Genomic DNA, 10007 nt, shown 5'->3' with positions numbered 1-10007 from the left:
TGATTTTCAAGTCCATCTTCTACAAAGCTCTTGAAGTTTTCTGTATTTCCATTTTCACCTCCCTATTGCAAGTTTTCATATCACCATCATTTATTTTCCTCTAAAATCTCAAGAAGTACTCTGTTGTAGTACCACAATTTTTTGTCACTCTAGTTTTGTTACTCCAGTTTCCCCAGCTTAGTCTTTTCAAAGTCCTTGGAATTTCTTTTTGCCCCCACCCCGGCCAAAGTCCATGAAATTTTTTCTCTGATTCCCCCCTCTTGGCCCATTTTATGACTCTTTGCTGGCTTTTTCTCCTTTCCTATTCAGTCTAGACATAGTTATTATATATGGGCACATAAGTCTTAGCTTCCTCACAATACAACTTGACAGATATTCTTCCAATTTTCTATTCAAGAATCACATTATTTAATATTTAGTGCTCACCTTCACTGTTTTGTCAAGTTTTGACTGGTGAGGTCCCTTTCCCTGAAATAGTTTGTCCATCAGATTAGCGGAAACCCCATCTCTCTCTGAGGAAGGACAGACAGGTTTGAGGCTTACCACGCACTGTGGCCATGTACTGTGGATGACTCCCTGGTGTCCAGTTGACCTGCTTCCCAGTGAGAAGTTAATGTAATTGAAAGAGGTGACATTGAGTGGAAGCATTTCCTTTCTCATTTGGGACACCAGCCTAGACCCTATTTTATTCATGAATCAAACCTTCTAATGTGGCAAATAGGCAAAAATCCACATGATGTCACGTAGAGTTGGGTATAAAGACTGAGGTAATTGGTATGTTTTTGTTCCATTCCCTCATTATAATTTCATAAGTGGCTTGTGGGAATTGAACAGCCTAACCTTGGTGGCACCATGACATACTACTAATATCAGAGTAAGCTCATGAGTTCCTCAGGAAGAAAACAGCCACACAGCCAATGGCCAAGATGTGAGTAGGTTGAAGAAACATTGACCAATGGCTTTCTGACATACCAGTGTGGGATATTAATCTTCATGATCTAATTTAATGTAGCTCAACAATCATAGGATGGTGTATTTGAACCCATCGCTGACCCAAGTTGAGTGTACAGAATGTGTAGCTTTGGTATACTTTCAACTGTCAAAGGCAAGTGTTACCCGGGAAGAATCATGATTTCACACAGCTGGGTAATTTATTACCAGGTGTATTCCAGAAGGGAGGCAGGTGCTCTCATTCCAGAGAATGCAGGCAGAAAGGAACTGTAGTGTCAAAGGAGAGCAGATGCATGTCCTTCCTGAGCTAGTGAGTGAAGCAAGAGGCTCACTTTTACAAGGCATAGTAGGGGTAAGAAAAATCAGTGTAGGGCCTATGGTGAAAGAGAACTTTACATACTTGTGGTGTAAAGACAAAAGGCTATCTCTGAAGAGTAAAGGCTCTGAACAAGACAATGTCCTCCATACACTAAATAACATTAAAAACAAGAATTAGGAGACAGGATAGAGCAAATATTCAGAGCAGATCCACAAGAAGGAGGAGCTAGAGATTGATGTCATTGTGATAGTCATGGTCATGGTCATCATTACCATCATGCTGTGGGACTGAGTATCTATGTAATGTGAGTTAGGTTTGTGCTTATTGGTTTACTTTACATAATTTTTCTAATAAGACAATGAGATAGGTTCTTATATTATTTCCACTGAATGGATAAAAATTAGAAAGGCAGACAACATTGACCAAGGTCATCTTGCTAGTATTGTTACAGAATAAATCTTTGTCTAAATTTAGCTATTTTAACCTCAGAACATAGCCTTACCAACTCAATACTAATCTACTCAATAATATCTCATTACTCTTAAGTTAATGTACTTTAAAATGTATACAATTCTCACCTCAGCATTAGGTTCAGACCTTTCCAAAAATCTTTTCAAAGTTAACATAAAATTCAAAAATTCAGATTTAAATACCACCCATTCAGGTCTAGTTATGCATGGACAGATTCCAATCTGTCTATTCTTGTCAAATGTTGATACCTAGACTTAACGTAAACTGTAACTTTTACAGAAATATCTGTTAGAATTGTTAACTTTTTTCTGGATATGCTGGTCATATTGTATTTATTTTGATCATTTAAAGCACTTGGAAGAGAAACCCTACCAATGTAGGCATATAAACTCAATCACCAAGACACCCATTCTGTGGAAGCAACTGCAAAAGGCTTTTGAGGCTGAGAATTCAGTGAACATTTTCAGTTCTCTCTTTTGCTGCTTCTTCAAGCTGATATGAATTGTCCTTTGTGCTCTGTGTTCCCTGAAAATAACTGGTCTTATTAAAATCATTGTGATGACACAGTTAGGTCCATGTTAGCCGTGACATCCAGCCAGCTTACTGCTCTTCTCTGTAGAATGCCAGCCTCGTGTTTTTGGTTATCATTTTCTTCTAAAGATGTTCTTTCCTGCTGAATAGGAATAATGGATTCTTGGGATGCCTGGGTGGCCCAATTGGTTATGGGCCCAGCACGCTTCTGCTGCGCTACTCTGCTACCCTCAATTGGTTAAACATCTGCCTTCAGTTCAGGTCATGATCCCAGGATCTTGGGAATGTGCTCTGCATTGGGCTCCCTACTTGATGGGCAGCCTAGCCTGCTTTTCCCTCTCCACCTCTTATTCTCTCTTGCATTCTCTCTCCCTCTCTCTCTCTCAAATATATAAAATCTTTTAAAAAATAATAATGGATTTTTGCTATTCACTTTGTTGCAAAGAAGGAAGAGTCCCAAACATTTGTCAGGCATATAATCTAATTCTGATTGTATATGATTGCTTATCTATCTCTTATTTCCACAATTTATGTGGGACCTGGAAATGGCTGTCTGATAGACTTGATCTTCTCTTCCTTTGTGATTTCTGTACATTGTGGCCCAAGATCATTACAACGATTTTTCTTTTAGGCAGAAGATTCCCCCCCCCCCCAATTTGGATCCTGTATTCCTCTAAAAATTCAGGGACACAATTACCTCTTTTTTTCTGTTGTTATGTCAACAACATAACCTTTTTCCCCTTTTCAATTTTTTTTCTAACTCCACTAGAATTTATCTTATGACGTGAAGAAATAGTATCCCTGTTTTTCTATTGAGTATTGTACAGAATATTCTTCATTATTTTGAAGGACAAGGAATATGAAAGAAGAGGGATAGGACTGTTGATGGATTAGTAAACCATTCTAAGAGGTGATTTTCAGTAGGTAAGATAATGTTCCAGAAGCTTCTCTATCTTTCTCCAGCACTTCCTGGAGTCCAGGCTCTCCAGGGTCTGCCTTTCGTTACTTTTGTCCCATTCTCCTTCTCTGACAACAGGGTTTCATTGCTTCTATCTCTCTGTAAGATACTCCTTGTTTCAGTACTATATCTGGTGGGGACCTCAGGAACCCATGAGATCTTCAGCTGTACCTTCTGAGTACAGTTAGTTTTAACAGAAATTTTTGAGAAAGGTAATATTGCTGCTGACTCACAAATGAGTTTCTTGGGGTTGGACGGACTGCTCACTGCTGGTGCAGTTAGGCACAGTCAGGATACTAAGGTCCCAGGAAGTTTGAAGAGCCTGCTTAAGACCTGTTGGCAGGACAGACCTATTTTATTTATTATCATTAAGAACTGTGACTGGTCCAGGAGGTACAGCACTTGTCTTTGAGAAGGTTATCTTCCTACACTTGATCTTAGCCAAAAGGCCGAGAAGCGATGAGAAGGTTATCTTCCTGACAGCCTTTAAATGTACCTCTCATTTCATTAGTTAGTTTTTTGTATTAAGGAAAGATATTTAAAATATTTTTATAATCTTACTCTCATCATACCTTTGAGGTATCTTGACTCATTCACAATCAAAACCTTTTGGTTTTTTAAAAAGCAGTCGCCCAGGACACTTCTTTTCTCCTCACTTTGGTGCTGTGCCATCTTCCTGTCCGCCTGCCACTTGCCCTTAACATCTATCTCCCATAGGTACCGCCTGGCCTATTAGTTGCTCTTACTCTCTTTGGCTGGACCAGAGACTCTGTTCCTCTGACTTTTCCTTCATTTTGCTGCCTTGGGTAGAGTACCTTGTTTTTTCTTAGAATCTAAGACTTGAAGTTTCATACTGAATCACTGTGACTATCTTGGCTCTTTTCAGGTTTCCAAACCTTGCTTAGATTATTCACATGACTATCATGTTCAGATTATTTCTGTGGTTCCCCACTGTCCTTCCAAGGAGAGCTAACAAGACCTCTTAATGGCAGAGGCTGAAGTTCCCTATAACTTTGTTGGCCATGTCTGGAAAATAGAAAAACATATGGTTTTCATGTTTGCTTTCTGACGCATATGAATGAATGTCAAATCAGAATTTACTTAGGGGGGTGCCTGGGTGGCTCAGTGGGTTAAGCCGCTGCCTTTGGCTCAGGTCATGATCTCAGGGTCCTGGGATCGAGTCCCACATCGGGCTCTCTGCTCAGCGGGGAGCCTGCTTCCCCCCTCTCTCTCTCTGCCTGCCTCTCTGTCTACTGTGATCTCTCTCTGTCAAATAAATAAATAAAATCTTTAAAAATAAAAAGAATTTACTCAGGAAATAAACAAGTGAGAAATCTAAGACACAAAAACCTGTTGAAAGGACTTTTTTTTTTTATTAAATTAACATATAACGTATTACTAGCCCCAGGGGTACAGGTCTGTGAATCGCCAGGTTTACACACTTAGCATCACTCACCATAGCACATACCCTCCCCACCGCCCTCTCCCTACCCCCTCCCCCTGGCAATCCTCAGTTTGTTTTGTGAGATTGAGAGTCTCTTATGGTTTGTCTCCCTCCTGATCCCATCTTGTTTCATTTATTCTTTTCCTACCTCCCAAGCCCCCATGTTGCATCTCCCCTTCCTCATATCAGGGAGATCATATGATAGTTGTCTTGAAAGGACATTTTAACTGAAGGAATATCTTTTGGGGCTAAAGATATCAATTAATTCTTATAAATTTTACATGTTTGATTAACGTCATTTAATCTTGACAGACTTTGAGGCTGATGTGTAACTCTAGAAAAATCAGACATTTCAAACTTACCTTGCAGACTTCTTGGTAGCTGGTCATTCCAGCCAGAGTTGTGGTTTTTTTGGTTTCTTGTTTTCTTTAATTCAAATATAATTCATATATAATGTTATATTAGTTTCAGGTATACAATACAGTGATCTAACAATTCTATACGTTTCTCAGTACTCATCAAAATAATTATTTCAACCGTCCCCTCCCTCCCCTCTGGCAACCACCAGTTTGTTCTCTATATTTAAGAGTCTCTTTCTTTGCTTGCTTGTTTGTCTCTTTTTCCTCTCATTTGTTCTTTTGTTTTCTTTCTTAAATTCCACATATGGGTAATCATATGGTATTTGTCTTTCTCCACCTGAATTATTTCAGTTAGCATGATACCCTGTAGGTCCATCCGTGCTGTTGCGAATGACTAGATCTTTTTCTTTTTGATGGCTGAGTAGTGTTCCGTTATATATATATCCTACATCTCCTTTATCCTTTCATCTATGGATAGACACTTGGGCTGCCTCCATACGTTGGCTATTGTAAATAATTCTGCAGTAAACATAAAAATACATTTATCTTTTTGTGTGTGTGTTTTCATTTTCTTTTTTTTAAAGATCTTTATTTATTTGTTTACTTATTTGTCAGAGTGAGAAATAGAGAGACAAAGAGAGCACACAAGCGGGGGGCAGCAGGCAGAGGGAGAAGCAGACTCCCCGCGAAATAGAGACTCTGATGCAGAACTCAATTCCAGGACCCCAGGATCATGACCTGAGCTGAAGGCAGACACTCAACTGAATGAGCCACCCAGATATCCCAGTGTTTTCATTTTCTTTTGGTGAATACCCAGTAATGGAATTACTGGATCATATGGTAATTCTATTTTTAATTTTTTGAGGGCTCGCCATACTGTTTTCTACTGTGGCTCTACCAGTTTGTATTCCCATTGATAGTGTACTTGTTATTTATTGTATGTTTTATTTTAGCCATTTTGAAAGTTGTAAGGTGACATCTCATCATGGCTTTAATTTGCATTTCCTTGAAGAGTCATTCAGAGAGGTTTTCATAATATATCTGAGACTCTTAACAGCAATATCAAAGCACTGAATGCTTTTCTGGTCCAGCCCCAGATCAGAACACAGCACAAAGTAGTATATCTTGTGGTCTTCCTGCTTCACTGGGGTATTAGGATTTTTGAGATTTGGTCATCCAGAAGCTGGTTTATTTGGACTATTAAAACACAAGGAAGACTTTTTAACACAAAGAGGTAAAACCAGCAGTAAGCAGTCTTCCCTTGAGTATTACCTACCTACCTTGCTGTGGATGGTCAAGTACTATACAACTTCTAGAATTATGATTTCAGGGTTTGTAGAATCTTTGAAAGCTGATTTCTTTAAGTTTCTGAGACTGAAGGCATAGAGAAGTACATGCCTTAAGTAATGAAATTCCCTGCATTTCTGTTGGCTGGTAATTGATGTTAATTGTGTGGACCAGAGGCTCCAGAATGGGAAGTCAACATAGGGCATGGTATGGCTTCAGACATATGTCACATGTCCTGGCTATTTAGAAAGCAATGACTTCCTTAAGAAATCCATTACATGCACACAGTGTTTGTACAGAGGATTTACAGTATTGTTTTTACCTACATAATACATTTCCTATGAGTAAACTCAGAAATAAGAAAGAAAGTTCTCTACTTATGTACATATCCTGACTTTTATTTTAAAAATAGTGTTACCATTGGGGCATCTGGGTGGCTCATTCCATCAGGCTTCTGACTCTTGGTTTCAGCTCAGGTCATGACCTCAGGGTCATGAGATCAAGCCCCCCCAGTGGACTCTGTGCTCAGTAGGAAATCTGCTTTAGGTTCTCCCTCTCCCTCTGCTCCTCCTCCCACTTGCACACTTGCACTCTATCGCTCACTGTAAATTAATTTGTTAATTAATTAATTAAATCTTTAACAAATGAATATAAAAATACTGTTACTGCAACTATTGCACACTCATGAATCCGTGCTAGAGAGTAACGCAGATAGTGTGTAAGCCCTCACACTCATTCCAGCAGTCTTGGCATGTGATGATTAAGATCATATGAAGCTTGGAGTAGCTTTCACTTTTACTTTCTGCAACCTGATGGAATATATTATTTTTATTTATCTCCTCCATGTTCATGCGCTGACACTCTGATGCTATCTCCAAGTGAATTAAATGGCTGAGAAGCTATGATTCTACAGCTGTCAAGATGTGGGCATGGGAATGACTATCTGAAGGTGTTTACGTGTCGGATGTGGATGTGGCTATGTCCATTTTAACCTAAGCAGGCAGCTTATTATTGCCTTAAAGCATTTACTGTTTCTGCCCATGTGGCTTCTGAATCAGGGAATAATGGTTTTTTAACACGTGGAATTACAAATGAAGGCAAACAGGACCAAGGAGAGAGAGAACATATTTCAAATAAAATACGTGAAAATTCATCTTGAGGCAGCTGGAGCAGCTGAGGTGTTTCCCCTTTACCGTACATGAGTCATCTGTGTGCCCCATGACCCAGCCCAGTATGAAGAGGCTACATCGCAGGACTTTTATAGGCACTTTCTGGAATTGGCTGCAGAGTAAAAGTGAGCCATGTCTACATGAGCAGTATTTGTAATTTTTCTGTCATTTTTATTAAGAAATCTACATTTTTCCTCAATCAAAAGAATCGGGAAGTAACTACAGCACATTTATCTTGTTACCTGTTCTACACCAGGCTTTGATTCTCCATTTCTACAACACAGTGCCCGAAATTGGGCCGTCTCCCTCTCTGAGGCCCGAATGGGCGCGAGTCCCTCCCAGGCCTCCTCCCTCCTTCCGACATCCTCCTTCCCCACCTCCCTTTCCCCCCATGCCTCTTGCTTCCCCCTATTGATCTCAAACATTTATTTAGCTCTTGTGTGACTAACATTACACGTTACAGAAACACACACACACACACACACACACACATAACAGGTATAATCACTGACTTTGTATTATACACAATCCAGAAAAATGGTTTCCAACTTGTCTGACTGGGCCCACAGTAAGAAATACATTTTACCTTGCAACCCAGTACCTGTAGACATACATGCATTAATTTGCTAGAGCTGCCCTAGCAAAGTACCGTGAACTGGGTGGCTTGACACAGCAGAAATCCATGTCCCACATTCTGAAGGCCAGAAGCCTCAATTCAGTGTGGACAGGAGCCATGGTCCCTCCAAAACATGTAGGAAGGAATCCTTTCTTGCCTTTCCTAGCGTCCAGCAGTTTGCTCTCAAGCCCTCAAGCTGCCGTGTTTCAATCTCTCCCGAGGTCAGCGCTTGGCATCCTTCCCCTACGTGTTTTCTCTCTGTGTGCCTGTTTTTCTTCTCATAAAGGACACTGGTCATATTGAATCAGGGCTCACCCTGCTCCAGTACAATCTCAATTTAATTTAATAATCTACAATAACCCTGTTTCCAAATAAAGGTCACCCCCTGAGGTGAGGAATTTAGCATTTACTTTGGGAGACACTATTCAACCCCTCATAACATATATACATGATTACACAATAGTTTCAGAAATCAATATTCTTTTTGTTTGTTTTAATATGTGATCATTTCTATTCTGTCTTATTAGAGAGAAATTTGGTTTTGATTGACTAAATTGACTTTACAGCCCACTATTAGGTACAAGCCCAGCTGGAAAAAATACTGTTCTAAGAAAGGGAGATAAGCATACACATGGATAATTATAATGTAATATTACAGGTGCTAATAGAAGAATCTGTAATACGCATATGCTAACTTGGGGAAAGATTTGCTTAGGAAAATAATGAAAATCGACATGAAAAGGTAAACTGGGTTTAGTCTTAAAAGATAAATGGGGGGGCACCTGGGTTGCTCAGTTGGTTAGGCGGTGGCCTTCAGCTCAGGTCATGTTTCCAGGGTCCTGGGATTGATTCCCACGTCGTGCTCCCTGATCAACAGGGAGTCTTCTCCTCCCTCTCTCTCCTCCCCTTCTCCCTGCTTGTCCTCACTCTCTCTCTCAAATAAATAAATAAAAACCTTTAAAAAAAAAAAAAAGAGGGAGAGAGGTGCCAGGGGTGAGAAGAATGGGATCTGGGGAGAGATGAAGGAAGAAGAAAGCAGGTGTATGGGGTGACTTAACCTTTGGAGACAAACTGGAGTTCATTAAACAGGTCAGTTTATAAAAGGTCTTATATACAATAGTAAGGTGTTTGTCTTTTATTCTGTAATAATGGAGTACTGTGGATGAAAAAAATTAAGAATATGGGTGAAATTTATTTGTGTCCCAATCCCAGTGGGACTTTCCTTTGATTCTGTCATATAACTGGGAATAAAAATATCACCTGCCTTAGTGGATTGTTGTAGGAGTGAATGAATTATTACGTGGATAGAATGGTATCTGGCCCATAGTAAGCCCATACATAATTAGGGTAATTGTTTTTGTAATTATTTTCAAAAGCTTTTAAGAAAGGAAGTTAAATGAGGTGAGCAAATATTACTGAATAGTTGGAAGGTCATGGCAGATAAATGCATAGAAAACTAAAGCCATTGAACGGAAAGTAAGAATTCTCAAGCAGTGCTATCGGACAGTTCCAAGGCCTGCCCTCACAGATCCTTGACCTCACTTCCTCTACTTCCAGCTTAACTGGCACAGTCGGTTAGTCGCTTATTGGGGTGTCCTCTAGATAAAGCTCAGTCACATCTCTCTCCTTCTAGATAGTTCTACTGACGGGAGTAAACTCCTCATTATTTTCATAGTTTCTGTCTCAAATTGAAGGCATTATCTTTCTACTTCACAAATGTCTCCTTAGGGAAAGGCCTCGAGGACATGCACATACACTTGGGATCTCAAAACCAAACCAAAATCAAAAGCCCAGTCTTTTAGGGGAAATAAAGCAAATTTCAAGCAAACGACTGAAAACAGCTTGCTGTTATTTTTGTGCCATTCTATTTTGTATAGTAAACTGAATATATTTTACATAATA

This window comes from Mustela putorius, unplaced genomic scaffold (genome assembly GCF_011764305.1).
Source record: "Mustela putorius furo isolate JIRA1106 unplaced genomic scaffold, ASM1176430v1.1 tig00000577_pilon_pilon_pilon, whole genome shotgun sequence".
Lineage (NCBI taxonomy): Eukaryota > Metazoa > Chordata > Mammalia > Carnivora > Mustelidae > Mustela > Mustela putorius.
This window is presented reverse-complemented; position numbering follows the sequence as displayed.